Raw genomic sequence first — 18,928 nt, 5'->3', positions numbered from 1 at the left:
CTGCACTTGTCTGAACACATGGCATTTTAATCACTGATTATGCCAGCAATGTTCAAGGTTATATCAGGCCTTGTTCAAGTCTTAGAGCAGCTTTTCCACTGCTGAATTTACACCTCTACCACAACAGCATTAGTGGGACCCTTTGTAAAGGCCTAAAATGGGAGACACAGTTTTCAGCTTACCACAGCTCAGGCACTGAGGTCACTGTGTAAGGCAACAAACTGGGACTTGAGGCACTTCATTTTCCAATTTTCAGGAAGTTCTCTGCCTTGGTAGCAAACTTCCCTGGGACTTGAGCTGTATCATGCTGGTATCCTCCCAATGTCTTTCCCTGATCTGGGATATCAAGTTACATCTGGAGATAAAAAACCATCCAAAATCCACCATCTCTGCCACATCTAGCACAGAATCTGGATTTAATGCTAAATCTAAATATAATGCAGAGTCTTTCCAGCTTACTGGCATCATGTTGTGGCAATATTTTGAACATAGTGAGGATCTTCTGAGTTTTGTGTCCATATAAATTATTTCCTGCTTCCTGACTCACAGCATGAGGAAATTTAATTATATTACTTGAACACGTAATTTAGCTTTTAAAGCCTCAGCACTAAGGTGTGAGCTCACAGCTTCTGCCAGTGAACAAAACCACTCATGGGTCATGCAAGTTCCTCTCCCCAGTGGCACCACATCAGCACAGCCTGGAATTTCATGGAGAGCCTGGACACTGCTGACAGCTTGCCAGACACAGAGGCTTGGGCAGATGGCTCTGAGATGGAGCAGGAGTCAGGGTCACAGCATTGCTTGGGTTGCATTTAAATTGAATTGTCTATTGGCTTCCTGACAAAGGCTGGTTTTCTCCTTGGATTACTCAAGCACAAAGAAATACACTGTGTAGAGACCTAGAGGAGAGGAAATCTGTGAGCTAGGATTGCATTAGGGGAAATTGCTGCCTCAAGAGTGTGTCCTCAAGACACTGTCTCAGGAAAGTAATTTAAGGGCTGTAGAAAGCTCTCTCTGTGTAAAGTATCTGCTTATTTGGGCTACTACCAACCCAGTGTTCTGCACTGGTAATTCTGTAGTGGATGAAATGTACCACACCGTCAATTAATAGAAATTAATTAACTTTGCACATGGTTTATAACAGCAGCATGTGCAGGAATAGAGATTTTTTCAAATGTAAGTTTTCAGGAGAAAGCTTATCTTGTGCCCATCACTGTCAAATTTTCAGGAAATTGCTGTGATAGTTCCCAATCTATGTAATTTTATGTAATTATTATCAAAATGAGACTCAGTATTAGGTACACATTTTACCTCAACAGTGAAGAATGCACATAGCTATAAACTGTGTGCCTGGTTTTCTGTTTCTGGTTGGGTTGGTTTTTTTTCCCCCTGGCTTCTGTGACGTAAAAACTTTTAAAAAATAGATAAAATTGTAAAAAAACACCCCAAACATCTACTGCCCTGATAGAAACCCAAACAAACAAACAAAAAACCACAAACAAAACCTCCAACAAAACAACGTAGTTGAAAGCAGCTATCAGTTACTAACAGTAACTGATAATTAGTAGCATTTCAGCCATTTTGGCTTTGAAAGTCATTTTGAGCACAGAAGTCTGCTAACATTCATGCAGATGTCTCAAAAGATAGCAAATAATTGAAAATTGTTCTAAGTAGGTGAAGACAATGAGATTTATTAAAAGGACATGGGGTACAATATTAATGGTAACTCTGATAATCTCTGCCATATTCAGTGCCTTAGTGGTATTAAATGGTCTTAGCTTTTCCCTGTTCACAAAGGTCTCACTTCACAAATAGTATGTATTTATTTATGTCTTTTCATGTTTGGCAGCAGGATTTTCAGGATTTTCCCCATGCTACCAAGTATAATACCCTTTGGTAGAATAAAATTCCCTTCCTGGAGCAGATTTCCAGCAGAACATCAAATATAAACTTACAGCAGTGCAGGAAAGCCTCTCCAGGCAGGCAAGAGAACATTGCAGCAGCTTGTCCATGTGATCCTCCTCGTTTCTGTAACTGAGCACATTCATCATCCTGACAGCCACGCTTGAGAGGAGATCTATGGTTTCTCTCTCAGCCACATATCTCTGGAGCATGGGGAATCATCGAATGGTTTGGGTTGCAGGGGACTTTCTAAGGTCACCTTGTTGAATCCTCTTGTTAGATCAGGTTGCTCAGAGACTTGTCCAGCCTGACCTTGAACGTTTCCAGGGATGGGGCATTTACCACCTCTCTGGGCAACCTGTTCCACTGTTTCACCACCCTCATTGTAAAAATTTTTCCTTATATCTTCCTTATATCTTAGTCTGAATCCATCCTCTTTTGGTTTAAAACCATTTATGGCCAAATTTGTCCCATAGCAACAGGCCCTGTTAAAAGGTCTGTGTAAATGACAGCACACAGTTCTCTTCTGCTTTCCAGGCTATTACTGACATATGGAATTCATGTGCACCTTTAGCCTGGTGGCTGCTCCAGTAAAAAAACATCTCCCATCGACTTTATTCAGGGTATTTCTACAGATGAAGATCTCAAAGAAAGCAAGGAAGGGCCCATATGTCCCTATTTGCACAGTGAGTATACCAAAATACAGAACTGGAGATGAAATTTTCACATAATCCCAGAGGGAGGGCTTAAGCTATGTTTTCATTAGAAACCCAGAAAAGAATTCATGGGCATGCTCAACTGATACAAAAAAACAGTTCAGGGGAGGCTGGCTGTGCTGTGATCAGGATCTTAATTTCCCTTGAAAATGTGCTTTTCTTGAAACTGAACTTTGTAAAATTGTACTCATTTGGCAAAACACTGCCTGAGAGTGAAAGAATTTTTACAATAATGCAACATGCCACTTTTCATAAGAGCTTAGTTTTAGGTGTTTTATTTAGCAATTTCCTATGGTACAAAGGAATACAGAGTGTTTAAATCGATTTGGTTTCAAGGTCATTTTTCTGTTTAGCATGAAACTTAATTTGGAAATCTGAAAAACCCCAGACAATCAGACTTTGCATTCTCTACCTCGCTCCTCCTCAGATGATTTGTGTTATATTTTTCTAGGCTGCTTGCTTTCTTTACATTGATTGGTGAAAATGAGAATTTATAGAAATTGCTCATGTCATGGTTGATAGAAATCACCGTGTATGAGGTGCTTAAAAGCCTTTGAAAAAATCTGACTGCAAGTCTCTATGGTATAATGTGGAGATGCATGTAGATAAGATTAATGAACACAAGTTGGGCAGAGAGAAAAACATAATTAGGCTGTTTCTGATGTTTATCAGGGAGGAAGGAGCCATGAATGAAAAGCAGGCATTTAATCAGGGTGGAGAGACGTGCTCATGGCTGTAGCCTGCTGTGAGCTGCTCCTTTAGGAAGCTGTTTGTCCTTTAGGAGCCAGGGAGGAGCAGTGGGAAGGCACAGGGACAGGAGGCACTTGTGGAGTGCACCTCAGCTCCCTGGCTGCTGTGCCAGCACTCAAGAAATGGAAACAGAGGGTTAGATGTGCCTGACAGTCCCATGAATGCCCCCCTCTCCCCCAGAGCTTGGGAAGAGGACACAGGAGCTGAAGCACCATCATGAACAGTTGTCCTTTTTTGATTGCTGATGGCAACACTGTAGTCAGCAGAAGCAGAATGTTGGGAATGCTGGTGTCCCCACTTGGCACCACACTGTGCTGTTGTCACAGCCCCTGGCCAGGTAATCACTGGCTTTGACTCCATGATGCACAGGAGGCTGAACAATCTCTCTATTCACTAAGAAACCCCTTGCCCTCACAGTCACAATACAGGTGGATCCAATCAGTCCTCCAATCCAAACACCATCACCACTGGCCAATCAAGAACCCACTCTCTGGTAAACAAATCTCCATAACACATTCCACATGTTCACAACAACAGCTGCAGCAAATTAAGATAATAATTGCTTATCATTCTTTTCTCTGATCTTCTCACAACCTTCTGCAAGACAATGCCTGGGAAAGTTGTGCTTCTCTCTGTGGCCAGAGAGCTGCTGCTGCCACACTGTGCCACCCAGACTTTGTGTCACGATTTTTAGGGATTTTTTTTTCAAAAAAATGTAGGGAGAAGGGAAAAAAAAACATAAAAGTTTTCTTCCACTCTGAAAACATCCATCCATCTTGTCAGCCTGGGGCAGTCCATAACACCCCAAGAACGGAATGGCAGATTCAGGGTCTTGAAAGGACTCAGTGCAGAGCAGAAGAGTGCACTGCAGACTAAATCAGTGTAAGTCTCTGACCCAGTGCACAGAAGCCAAGCTTGACAGCTTTTTTAGTATGACAGTAACTGAGCATGGACAGTTTTCCCAGAGGGGTTGTGGAGTCTCCACCACTGGAGATTCTCAAAAGCCATCTGGATGTGATCCCAGGCTGCCTGCTTAGCAGGAAGGATTGGATCAGATGACCTCCATGTGTCCCTTATAGCCTCAGCCACTCTGTGATTTGTTGCTCAATGAGATTATTACTGCTATTGTTGTGTCCACTTGCTGTTTCTCTGTAGATAGCACAGCAGAATCTCCTTCTTCCAGCCTCTGGGCTGTCTGCTTTATCTGAAGCTGCTCCTAAGGCACAGAGAACCTCTGGCTGAGTAAAGTTGTCAAGAAACCATGACCTCAAAGGCAGCTTATGGCTAATATCATAATACTGCACTTGATCTAACAGCCTCCTCACTCAGGGGGAAGGAGATAGCATTTTCAATGTGTTTTCACTGAGTATCTATACAGGGTGGCCCAGAGATGGAGACAGGGCTTGGCTGCTTATTTCCATCACCATAAGCTGGAAACAAAATTAGCCTGAGGTGCCTCACACAGATATTATGAAATTGTTATTCACCCTTCAGTGTGAGGCATCTGTTTTAACTACAAAATAATTACAAGCAATAAATTCAAGCAATTTTACATCCTTTAGTTCCAGTTCTAGGTTTATATCACCTTAACAACAGCTGTAATGAGTTTTGCCTTCTTGGTCATGCTCAATTTGATAGATGGATGGAAAAAAATTCTGAGCCCTGGAAATGCACATTCACACCACACAACCACTGTGCATGGGAGCACATCCTGGTGGTGCCAAATGTAGGTGTGTGTTGACTCACAGCATTTGGGCAGTTCCAGTGCTGCCAACAGATGCCTAATCTTAGCAAGTGAGCAGAGGGTGCACTGAGCATCACTCTGGCAGTGTTTCATAACCAAGATTCCCCTGAGATGTCAGGAAGCACTGAGTAGTTTAGGCCATCTCATACTGGTAGGTGGAGGTGGACATTGAGGTTGAAAACCAGCCCATTCCCCCAGGGAAATGACCTTAATGAAAATTGCCCATTTTCATGAACTGCAAACTTCCATTTCAATGTTTAACTCTTCATCCCCTCAGATACACCTAGAGCAGCTTCAGGAGCTGCCACAGCACATGCAGCCTTAAACACACAGGCAATAAACATCTGGAAAAAGTGTGCAAGCATCACTGCACAGCTCTAGATTCACAATATTCTTCCCCCTCACCGAGACCTGCAAGGCTGAGCCTCATCTGGACAGGGCAGGGGCAAGTGCATCCTTTCCAGGAAAGTACATTAGATCAGTAGCGAGGAGGGCAGCAGGAAGATGGATACACTGCACTCTCCCAGCTTTCTGTGGGGTTAGGCACTGAGAGAGGGATGGCAAAAAGATGTCCTTGTTCAGATAATGCACTTTCAAAAGGCTGTACCAAATACTTACACTTCTTTTTTTTATTCTTCCCAGATACAGCTTGTTTCTTTGAAGACAGCATGGCTCAATTCAGTCCAGGTGTATTTACAATGGCTTCTCTTGCAACCTCCTTGTAACCACGCTAAAATTGTTCTTTTGTTCCACATTTTCTTTTTCCTAACCAGCCACAGCAGCATTGTCCTGGCTTTTAACACTTGTAGCAAACCAGCAATTGCTGACTGAAGTGCTTTTGTTGTCCATTTGCAAGGCATGACCTTCCTTTTCTCTCGGCACAAGTCTTCAGATGGAAATGAAATCTTTCACAGTTGAGTGGCTTTCAATACACAAGCAAAGGCCGAGTGAAAAAACTTAGCACTGCTATTAAAGCTGCTCTCTGTAAACAATTACTTGCCTTAATAGGGATTAATATAAGAAATAAGCATTGAAAGAGAGTGAAATCACTGCAAAGCCTTTCTTGCAGCTGTAATTTCTTCCTGCAAATAGATCTGTGAAGCCACTGACTGAGTCAGGCATTCTCCATCAACAGTGAGTGCAGAAACAAACTACACTGGTATCCATGGGAAGAAAACCTGTTTGTTTATTTGTTGTTAATTATGAACACTGCAAATACATGCAGACATACAGAAAGCATATGCTGCAAGGAGTTTGTTGGCTTTTTAGCAATAGAAAGTTTACATAAGACTTCAACTAAAGGACAAACTAGTGTGTGCAGAACACTAGAACAAATACGAACAAGCTAGGTAGTAACTTTTATTTGGTAAATTTTAATGCACAATCAGTTCATTAGGAGCCACAGCAATAGAGAACCAACTACTCAGAGATGCCCTAGCATAATCAGCTAGATTAAATGCAACCTTTTGAACCACTAATAAGATTAGATGTCAGTGAGCTAATCAATGCAATATTGTGATTACATGGAGTTAAAATAGATTTTTTAGAATAGAAATCAGGCCAGTCATTTACATGGAATTAATAGCCCACCTTTCCTTGTTTTTACATTTCTTAAAATTCAAGCTCAGTGCTAATAGCTTTACAAAACCCTTTTTTGTTATGTTCTGTCTATTTGCCATTCACTGGAAAGATCTTGTTCAACCAAGTGAAATTATTAGTGAAAATCTCATGCTTTGTTGTAATGTGTGGAAAAGGGACAAGATCTGGGGAGATGCTTGTCTCATTTTGCTAAGGGACACCAGTCACACAAAGATGCTAATAACTGAGCAGCACAGACAAAGACTTCTTCAAGTGCTGAGTGTGGACCCTGCAATCTAAATCCATGATCTGGCGACAGTGCTAGCCTGCTCTGTTCCAGAGTCACCTGTGTCTCACCTGTCTCCAGACAGAGGCTGTCCACATTCCTCAGCTTCTCCATGGAGATCAAGAAGTAGCTCTGAGCTTAGAGATGGCTCTGGAATCAACCAGCATGTCCCACTGAGCTGTGTGGCTTCCCTGAAGAACATGCATGTGGCCAATTGTGGCACTGCCACCACATAAGCCACCCATGCCACCTGCTATGGGAGCATCTCAGTGTGCTGAGCACCTGGAATCCACAAACACAGTCCCTATCACGCAGCACCAATGCTTAGCAATAATTGTTAGCTTATGGATAGCAGCTCATTGGGACAATCATAAAGGCCCACACACATCATCCCCAAACCTGCTCCCTTTTTGCTTTTTACCTCTCCAGCCAGGCTGTCTCCTGACTTCTTGATGTTTTTGTGGGGTTTTTATTGTTGTTTTTTTCTTTTTTTTTTTTTTTTTTTTTTTTTTTTTTTTGTCTAAATCTTGTCTCCCTCAGTTTAAATAGTAATATTTTTTTTGGTGGTAGAAATCAAATACTGTGATCTTGTCACTGTCATATTTTCTGAAAAATCCCTTTGCCAGGATTTCTTCTCCTGGGAAGATGAGACGCCTCAGAGAAAAAAACCAATATTGTCTCATTTGCTTCTCCCTGTTTTGCTGCTTTGGAATGTGGCTGGAGAATGTTTATCCAACAGGTGAATGTTTGATTGGTTTCATGTGAGTTGTTTTTATTTAATGACCAATCACCATCAGCTGTGTCAGACTCTGTGGAGTCAGTCACGAGTTTTTCATTGTCATTCTTTTTAGCCTTCGGTAAGTATCCTTTCTCTATTCTTTAGTATAGTTTTAGTATAGCATTATTTCATATAATATCACAAAATAATAAATTAGCCTTCTAAGTACATGGAGTCAGATTCCCTCATCTCTCACCTCGTCCTGAGGACCCCTGCAAACACAACATGCTCTAAGTTAGATGAAAACTGTTCCACTTTCTCATCTCTTAAAAAAAACATGTATCTTGCTTCAATCTGTCATATACCACTGCTCAAAGCTTTTTTTCTGTCAGATTTCAGAATTCTGCGCATTCTGAGGTCAGATGACGACAGGATGCAATGTTTATGCCATTTGTTTTTTCATGTTTCTCCTTAAAAAAAGCTATTAATTACTTTTTGATGGTCATGGTATTTATGGCATTTTGATTCAGTGGTCATTTAAAATAAAAAATTAAATCTTTGACACCTTGAGCCAGAGCTCTGGGATGGAGAATATCCTATTTCCCTCTCTTTTAACCTGTAGAATCTTTTTCACCCAATTCAATGCTCAACTATTTATGCTCAACTATAAGGTCAGAGAAGCCTCTGCTGCAATCTTCATTGATGCCAACTGTACTAAATTTAATCCATCTCTTTATACAGTCCCCTTTCTTTTTTTTCCTCTCTGAGACTCTTCCAATTTCCTTTGCATGGCTAATATCTGCCTCAGCAGCAGCAACTTTTACTTTATCATTATTCTATAATCTCCTAATATCCTTTTTAATATCCCCCTAGTGCAAGCTTTATTATCCTTTTTTACTAAAATAAATAGCAATCAGAATATTATTATTATTAAATTTTATAAAGATCATACATTTATAAATTCTGTAAAGAGAATAAGCAGACAGATGCAATTGAAATAAAAGGTAAATGCCAGGTTAGTGTGACATTCTTGCTGTCATCAGCCTGGTTTTTTCCAAATGACCAATTTCCTTCAACCAAGAGTTCAGGTCAGGAATCCTCTCCCCATACAGGGACGGCCAAGGATTTTGTATTTTTCCTCAAAGCAGAAAGGTTGGAATGGCTTTCTTTGCCCTCCTCGACATGCATTTAAGTATAGGTCAAACAAAAGTAGTTACTGGGTTTTGTGGTAAATCACAGAATCTCAATATGCACTGAGCAAAATTCACACTTTTCCATCTAGAGCAGCTTCATGGTGGAATAAAACACTGTCTGCAAAAGGCATATTCAGATAATTTTGTTGTTCTCTTGTGAACTCTTTGTAACAACTGCAGAGGAAAATAGCACATTTACAGAAAATAATGGTATTACATTGATGCTGTCAAAAGAGCTACAAAAGGTCTGACAAAGGTTGAATAAGCCATTGAAATGCAATTTTTCTTTTATGTTACCTGTTCAAAATGCAGATTTCACCTGGTTAGTTTTACATTTGTGACACACCTTCTGCCTGGAAATGTAATTTGCTTAAGAGGTAGTTAACTTTGTAAAAACCAGAAATTTACACAGAAGTCTCTGAGTGAAATGGATCTATTTACATGATCTATTTACTTCCAAATATGGACTTATTTTTTATTTTGCATTTTAGGTAGTTCTCGTGTCTGTTCAAAACTGATTTAAAGACTCCTCTTATTTCTTTTTAATGTATTTTTCCCCAGACATTTATTTTAAGGTAGAAGGACCTCTATAACCTTATTGCTTAATCAAATCACATTAAAAAAAAATAGAAAAGAAAAGAAATAAAATGCCTAAGTTTTCCTGCATTTTCTTCTGGTTTTCAAGCAATGAAAAAAAACCCCAATAACTCATTCCTGTTGATCCAAGTACAATGCATGATGAGAAGGCACAGCTTGAGTACAGGATCACATCAGTAATTTTGGAAGCACGATATGCAGAAAACCAAGGAGGGTCTGAGTCCATACCCCAGCCTGTCTGCTCTTAATTTGAGCCATGCAGAGTTTTGCCACTTGTCACTGTCAGACCTGGCAGCGCAAATGCATTTATACCAAATTACAGCTTCGAAAAACCTCGAGGGACCTGCTGTGGAGTAGTCTGGCCATGGTACAAACACAGAGAGGGCAACAAGCACTGGTACTGAATCAGCTTGCTATTTTGTTTCCTGCTTCTGAACAATGGAAAGCAATCAAGAAAGCTCTTCTGGTTTTCTATGGATGAAAAATGAATCCAGTATCACATCAGAAAAGACACCATCAGCTCCAGCAGTATCACAAGTTTGTCATCAGCACATCTGGCTAGCAGGTGAGTACAGGAATGATGGTGAAGCAGAGGACAATAGTTTTCTACAAAGAAATAGCAACTATTTCTAGTTATACCCATATCTTTTTGTTTCACTGCAGTCTTTTGAGCAAGTATTTGGAAATTTGCTTTTCTCAAAATGACGCAGAAGAAGCAGATCACTTCTTCAAAGATGAATAAGAACAGTTCTTCACAATTCTGCATCTACTAGTTTTATGAAGAATGATTTATATATCAACAAATTTCTTCCTTTTCCTTTTATTTTTTTTAGCAGGTCACAAAGAAATCAGGTTAGAAGGTCTAGCCAAATTTCTCAGCTGCACATTGCCTCATACCATTCTGTTCAGACATTTTTGTTTTCTTTTCTCTTCTGTTCTTACTTCCCTTCCACTTCTCTCTCACTGCATAGAAATTTTCTTTCTTAGTGTTTTTGCTGTATTTTTGCTTGAAATTTTACATGCCTGCAAGCAGCCTATGAGCAAAAAAAAATTGAAAGAGCATAGCTTATGTAGCTAGCAAAATGAAACCTAGAAGAGGGTAGGATTTCTCCTCAGGAAGATTGCAGAATTGTAGCTGCTACAAATGGAGAATGCTGTTTAAACTACTGGACTGTACTGGCAGCAAATCAATCAGGCACCAACCAGTTATAAATTAATTTCACTTGGATGTTTTGAGGGTTCAGTGCTGAGTCTGAGCTTCTAGAATTGTCTTCCAACAGAACATGAGGATAATTCACCAGAGTGGTATTAAAACAGTGTTTATTACTGCTATAGTAAAAGGTTCATCCTGGAGAGCTGTAATACCGAATGACTGGAAATCCTCTCCAGATCTATTAGCTCACATTACCAGCTGCCCAGCTCCTTTTCCTGTGCTGAAAATTCCTATGATTCTACACGAAAATTCATATACTCAAAGAGAAAAGACAAATAAAAGCCTCCACACCCTGTGCAGCCTAGAACTGGCCACATGCACCAGCCACCTCAGTCACAAGGTGGAACTGCTGGTAACTCTCCAATGTAGCAGCACTTAGTTCTCCCTAGGTCTGCTTTTCAATAAATAAAATGCATGAATTACACTAAAATGGCACAAACAGTAACACAGGTTTTGTAATGCTGCTCTTGTTACCTCACAAATTCCTCTCTCTTTTTGTGAGGCTCAGAACATCTGTGAGTCAGTCGCTTACAGAAGGTAATTAGCTCTTGATTAACACTTACACCTGATTTTATATAATTTCACATTTTCTAGTTTTCCCAGCTTAGCCTGCTCTGGTTCTTTCTGTACTGAATGAACAGCTTTGTCTTACCCTGTGCTCCTCCCAAGGGAAGCATTCTGGTGCTGCTCTGCAGCCTGGTTCTCAGACACTGCTGTGCACCAGGGTGACTCTTGCAGGGCTGGATTTCTCCATGTACACAAACAAATAAACACAGTTTTTCTAAAATATTTCCAATGACCTTCAAACTAAGGCAAGAACACCCCAAAACTATCAAGTAGGGTCTTGACTGAATATGCATGAGCCAGCTGATGTGGTACTTAATGGTGACTAACCCAGCATGAAGCAGGTATGAGTTCAGAGCTACACCTGAACTTATCTGATGGATGTTTTTTTTTTGTTCCACATCCACCAGCCCAGCACTCTTTTGGCTTCTTACATGTCACACCTGTGTGTGAAGTAAAAAGCTCTTGGAAAGTCCCAATCTTTGAAAATACACCCTCAGAAGAAAGAGAGTGATTTTCTCTCTTTAGCATCAACCACTTTATCTGGCAGCAGTTGAATATGTATTTAATTTTTCATTAAAGTTCTATTACCTTTGGAAATCTGTAAAGCTCCTGAACAGGTTGTTTTGAAGACAATTGAAGGTCATAGATTTTGGTTGGTGGCTGGAACATGCTGGAAGAATCAAGTGTCAAATCAGGCTCTGAAACATAAACTTAGTTTGAATTTTGCTTTTTACTGAGAACATACGTTTGGGGAGATGCCCTGAGGCCAAATCACGCCTTATCTTTGGATTTGCATGCTTTTATATATTCAGACAATTAAACCATAAACTCTCAAGGTAACAGGAAAATCATCACTATTGGACTAGAATATTAAATATCAGTCTTGGTAAGTTGGTAGCTGATACAGCTCAAGCTTAGTCTTATGTGGGTACACCTAGTTCTGCCCATTGTCTCACTGTATTTGTGTGTGCTTTATTTTCCATTTATTTTCCACGATGCCCACCAACTTTTACAGGAGTTGCAACTGTTATTAATAGGTGGGTGATGAAAAATTGTGTAACTGTCACTTTACCCTTCACAAATGGAGCTAATAAATGCTGATCTCCTAAGTCCTGTCCCTATTCACTGGCTCAAGGTAAACAGCCTTTTCCTTTCACACTTTTTGTCAAAGCCTTTCTGACATGCTTCACACACAAAGTATTTTGCTGCCTTTCTTGAAACAAGAAAATCTTTGCTGCAAAGTTAGAATGACCTTGATTTTTTTCCCCTGCTAAGATTACACTCCTTGCAGATACTGCTTCCCTTTGAATGGTTTGCTCTGACTTCTGAAGTGATTTTACAAGGTCTTCTTTATCTCTTCATCCCAGACTAATTCATTATAAATGTCTACAGCCCGTCTAGACCTTGTCAGTGCTCGTACTGCAGTTTGCTGTGTGTCAGGCAGCTGTTTCACACCCTCCACACCCTTGGCAATCTCTCTGCAGTGATCTGCTGAATATTGCTGACCGCCAGGTTAGACTGGCTCCAGTTAATGCCAGCCATTTTTTGCTTGGCTCATTGCTGATACTTATTACAAGGGAACAAGGATTATCATCAGCAGAAACCTCTGCTCTGGTCACAATGTCATACAGTAAAACCTTCCTAGCACTGTTTTTCCTTCCATACTGGAAATCTCTCCGGTTGGACAGATGAGGTGGTAAGCACCCTTTAAAAGTGACACCTTAAAGAGCTGTCTGAAAACATGTACTTCTATAGTCTAGCAAGAAAAATTGCCTGCTTATCTAAAGGAAGATATAAGCTTTTATCCCATCAGTACATGTGACTTTTCTTTTTTTTGTGGTGGATAGACATCAACCCATTCATATTTACAGTACCTCTGTGTTAATGACACAGTTAATGTCACAGCTTTCCTGCAAATATTTCACAAAGTTCTTGACATCAGAGCAGACCAATGTCTGTGTCACCTCCTTCTCTTCAATGAGGAAATGTCCATGTAACCCTAAACATTACAGCAAGAGAAACGAGTCAAGATTTCATGGCCTTGAGAGGCAGCTGCCAAAAGCAAATGATGGTGTGTACAAACCTGTTCCCATTTCAATGGCACTGGCAGGCAAAGCCAAACCTCCCAAGGATCCTGCTTCTCTGTGTGCTGACAAAGACTGTAACACAACCAACAGTGATGGCATGTCACCCAGTCTGGTTGTTTTACTCAAGGTTACCCCCCAAAGTAAGGGAAACATTGCAAATTTCAGATTCCTTAACAGCACTGACAGCCTGAGTTGTGTTTTCCAAAGGAGAGGGAATCAAGCTGGGCAGTGCAGTGACTCAAAACCATTTTCAGATAAGTAGCCTTTGGCTGTACTTCAGATGACACATGCAGGTTACCGAAGCAAGCACAGCCACTAGAAGAGGCAATCCTGCCCTTCTCCCCAGTTGTTTGTTTCCACATTGCTTCCTTGTGCTAACACAAGCTTTTCTGTGAATATTCTGCAGTACTGAGAAGACTGAAAAAGAAATCTTTTCATTTGGTTTTGGCAAGGCTATTTTGCAGCTCCCAGAGTCTCACCTATCACCTGACTGCACAAAGATTTGTGCTAGCCCAAAGATGAGGCAGGTTTGAGGCCACAGAAACTACAGCCTTCCTAGCTGGAGTAATCTGCACAGACTTTCAAAAGCCAGATAATCCACCAGCTGTCCTGTATCAGTGGTGCTGTTTCTCCAGGCAAGGGTTGCAGGCCCTGTTCCAAGACCTGTGCCCCACCATGACACAGCCATGCAAGACCTTTGGTCCTTCCAGAAGAAAACTACCATGAGTAAGTGCTGTGCCAACAGCAAAACAGCCACAGCCATGGGTCTGTGAACAGCTCAAACGACAGCTTCTTTACACTGAGATTTTTCTAAGATGTGTGTATTTTCACAGAGTAGTCCTAATTGCTTTTTATGCAGGTTGGTGTTTCTGTTCTTGAAACTTTACCTGGTAGGAGGCCCTTTTAGGAGAAAAGAGAAAAAAAAGAAAAATAAAAGGAATTTTTTTAGTCTCATTGCTGAACAGCTATTTCATTCTTATGTCTTTTTCCATTCCTTGGTGTTCCAGCAGTAAGAGAGCAAAACCCAATTACACCTGAAGTAAAGCTGTGAAATCAAAACAACTGAGAAAGCAAAATAGAGAACAGCAAGTGGTGCAGGAGAGCACATCTGGCTCTGCCCAGGGAACACAAGTACCCTGCCACTGTGTTAGTTAGGCTCATGATGACTGGGCAATTGAGCAGCCAAAACTACCTGAAAATGGGAGACTGTGGGTGCTGTTAAGAGCAGAAAGGGCCCCTCTGTGTGCAATCACTTCATATCCTCCTGGAGGGGGTGGGATGTCTGTGTGCATGGATGCTCCAGCCACAGCTCCAGTGAAACCAAGGAGTGGAAAGGACACTGGTTACAGGGACACCCAAACAGGTCCTTCAGACTGGGTGATGCCTAAAATCCCTGGATTATAGGGACCTGAATTGCATTCTGTCTTAATGCAAATGCAAGATGGTACCCAACAGAACAATGTGCCTAATGAATTTAACTGCAGCTACTTGTATCCTTACAAGCTTAACCTGAAATAAGGGGAGGCAATATTGTTTTGTTGAGCCTAGTGCTCACCTGTATAAATAATCTAACTTTCTGAATGAACTCCATGCAGGAGTTTTGTTTTGTTTTTTTGTTTTTTTTTTTTTTTTTTTTTTTAACTTTTCTTAAAATACTTTTTTCCTCAACTACTAAACCTCTGTAATGTTTGGAGATATATCTTAAGAAAAGCGCCCTAGTGCAAGACAAGCTAAGATGTGCTGGCGACCTTGAGCCAGCTCCCTGGAGCCTCCCTGAGTGTGTGATCATCCATTCATTTAGCAGATTCACTCTTCATCATGGACAGGGTTCATCCCACTCACCTTTAATCATGAAGGTGTCTCACAGAAGCCATTTCTCTTGTCTTATTCTGTATGAAGGAAAAAAAGTAGTCTCCAATTAGCAATAGAAACCAGAACTGTAAACAGAAACAGAGGAGAATGTAGTTGGAAACACTTAAAGCTCTTTTAATTCAGCAGAGGATGTTTTGTAGTTATTCATCTTTGAAATTTAATGCTCTGATTACTTTACGACTTGCAATTTATTGAATGAAAAATAATTTGGGGTTTTTTTTGTTACTTTTATATATTGAGTTCATTAACTGCCATTGAAATAATGCAGGACTGTTGTCATCTTATTGCAAAGCTCCCACACCTTCTCAGTGATCTCTTATGTGCAGCTCCTCACAGCACCAACTCCTTCACAAAGTGACCAACAAATTCCAACTCCCTTCACAGCACAACCAACAAACTCCAGCTCTCCAACCCTCTCTCCTCACCCAGCTAACCCACTCTTGTGTAGCACTCATCCTTATTGGACACAGCTGTGGCCTGTTAAGGGCAGGCCTGTTCCTAATCTTTGGTGATCAGTACAGCTGCAACTCCTCAGGGGTGAGACTGCCTTCTGCACTATTCTCTTATTTTCTTACATTCTATCCCTGCACACAGGACTTACAGAACTAAGAAGGACATGTACAAATTACAGTACTATGCAGATTACCTGAAAAGTCATGGCTTTTTCCTCACTGCTCCCTCTATTATTATTTTCATGTATATAACCAGACTTTCGACCACAAATATTACTTGTCTGTGCCTCTAGGCAATGAACAGATGCATCTCTCTTTCAAGCAATAATATTCTTTACAGGTGATGGTTTCTTAGTTCATTTGAGACTAGAATCAATCTCTTTCAAGAGCATCTTTCTTTTGTTTAGCTCTGCACAATACAACTGTCTTGTGTTATAGCCTTGTGCTTTTACAACTAGTCCAAATGGGTTTCCTTTGTTCTGATTTCCCAAAGGGTGTATGAAACATTATTGACCATTATTCTAAGCTTGTTCTGCAGTGGGCACTCAGCGTTGTACTGGCAGGTGTTTACAGGACCTACAGCCAGGTTAAAAGAGAGAAGATATCCTAATGTTGCACCTCCAGGAAATCTTTCCAGCTAAACATCTGCAGTCATAGCTAACTTTACCCTACATGAAGTTTTCTCAGGCTCAGACCAAATTTTTAAAATTATTGTTTACTTAATACAATAAATATTAGGATAAAAATAAAAATAAAAAATTACAATATTTTAAAAACATGTTGCTACTGTTTAATAAGACTTATCATGCTGATTTTCTAATTAGTGTGCTCAAATTTAAGTGCAATCAACACCAAGAGCTTTCATATTGCCCTTTATGTAGATAAAATCAATTATCAGTGTATAAATATATCTTATGCCTTCAGTTGGTCTTCTAACAGGTAGTAACTTTACCCTAAAAAAGAGTTTTTCCTTCATTCTCAAAGATTAGATACTTTGGCAAAAATAACCATTCAGCTACTGTATTTCAGGTCTGAGGTCTTTTCTATTTATCCACAATCTCAGGAGTGTTTTCTGGTTCTAGGGATTCCTTTAGACATCCCAAAGCTTAAATGATTTCTTTATTTTATTATACTAAAATAATGGGCTGGTTTTTAATTGTTTGCTTTTCTTTTTCTGAACAAAGAAAAAATATCCTGAGTCTTTTTGTTAGTCAGAATGAGCCACCTACCCCTGTCAGACTGAGCACCTTGCAGTCGGATTGTCTCAATTCACTTGGGCTCTGTCTTTCTCTGCTGGCACAGAGTAAGATCATCTGTAAAATCATCTGTAAGGCATGAGCAGAATGACATAATTTTTTCTTAATTTCACTTAATTTCTTACGTCATTTATGCCTTTTTATACAAAAGAAAAGACCCTGTAGGTGAAAATAAGGCATTTTCCAACATTAAGCAATACTTCACCAAGTGCTTAAATGTATATATAAATGTTTGTATTTCTCACATCACCAGCTCCACTTTCTCCCTACATTATAAGGGAAAAACTAGCTTTGGTGACACAGAATGAATGTGGAGAAGACCATCTTCAAGGCTGACAGGGGGCAAAGATCCTTAAACTGGGAGGACAGGACAGCAACCACAGCACCCGTTTTGAGTCCAAAACCATCACCCCCCTTGGCCACAGCTAATACCTGTTATACCCTTGGAAAGTTATCCGGGCATTTTAGCGGCATTTCACAGGCTTGCAGAGGGACTCACGGCTGGCAGAGGGGGCACGGCGGAGGGGAAGCTGCCCTGGCACCTTTCAGAGGTGGCAAAGAGGGCTCAAGGGCTCCTCTCCCCGCCAGGCACCAGGTGGCGATGCACGGCCAGCCAAACCCAGCGCTCCCGGCAGCATCCCCCGGGAGATGCTCCCGGCCCGGAGAGCATCCCTGGGGCCGGCACCGCCCTCCCCACGCACCTCGGATGGTTTTAATTATGGGACAATGTCGGGTAGCTCCAAACCTAGCTCTCCCTCTCCCCACTGCTCAGCAGGTGAATCTCTACTCACCCCTGTGAGAGCTGGCAGATCCTGCTCAGAAAGGCACAAGGTTTATTCCTGACATTTGTCTCTCACTTTGTTTTCCCATCTCTAAAATATAACCAGACAAAATCGTGACTGAATACAGCAATTTTTCCTGCACGCACCCTGTCTGAATATTCGCATTAAGTATGTACAGCTTCCTCCTGAGGGGGAGAGGAGGGGCAGGCACTGATCTCTTCTCTCTGGCCACCAGTGACAGGACACAAGGGAGTGGCCTGAAGCTGTGTCAGGAGAGATTTAGGCTGGATATTAGGAAAAAGTCCTTCACTCTGAGGTGAAGAACTGGGCACTGGAACAGGAATAGGATTTCCAGGGAAGTGGTCACAGCACCAGCCTGACAGAGTTCCTGAAGCATTTGGACTCTCAGACACAGCATGAGATTCTTGGGACACTCCTGTGCAGGGCCAGGAGTTGGACTTGATGATCCTTGTGGATCTCTTCCTACTCAGAGTATTCTATGACTCTATGTCATCCTTTGGGCCAGCTGAGATGTGGCAGCAAGAATATTCATGCCTAAGAATTCCTTGGGATGACTGTTCCATTCAGTCATGTGGCAGTGACTTGCAACAACCAGAGGTCCCCAGTACTCTCAGATGAGCTGCTTAGATTGTATTGGATGTTCCTCCCTAAAAGGAGACTTTCTGTGTTCTGAAAGGCTCAACAACCTCAGATCATATTCCCTAAGTTTGGAAGACCTTTGAGCAATAAGCCCCTTTGATAAAAAGATGTATGAATTAAAAACTGTTAATGCAGATTCCACCTCCATCTACAACAGAGGACACAATTAATTTTCTATAGTCTACCACTAAGACTTCTGTAGCTGTGTTATTGCTTGTGCCAATCCTTTCCATCTCTTACAGCCCAACAACTATTTGCAATTCAGTTGGAACACTTAGAGCTGTTTCTTAGGAGGAAAGTGAGAAGAAATTTTCATCATATTCAAAAGAAAGTACTTTCTAAGTTAAATATGGGCCTTTTTTTTCTTGCATTCTCTAAGGCAGCATGGCTCTTCTGTAGTTTCATAACTATAAGTTGCCTTTAAAGTCACAGGATGGGTGAAATTTCGAAGTTACAAGATGAAATATTTTGTCGATTATTTCAGCTTTGCTCTATAAAGAAAAATTCACAAAAGATGCACAATTTCTAAGGGTGCCCTGTAAAGATTTTACATTG

The sequence above is a fragment of the Melospiza georgiana genome, chromosome 5 (assembly GCF_028018845.1).
Source record: "Melospiza georgiana isolate bMelGeo1 chromosome 5, bMelGeo1.pri, whole genome shotgun sequence".
Classification (NCBI taxonomy): Eukaryota; Metazoa; Chordata; class Aves; order Passeriformes; family Passerellidae; genus Melospiza; species Melospiza georgiana.
Note: the sequence above shows the minus strand (reverse complement) of the source record.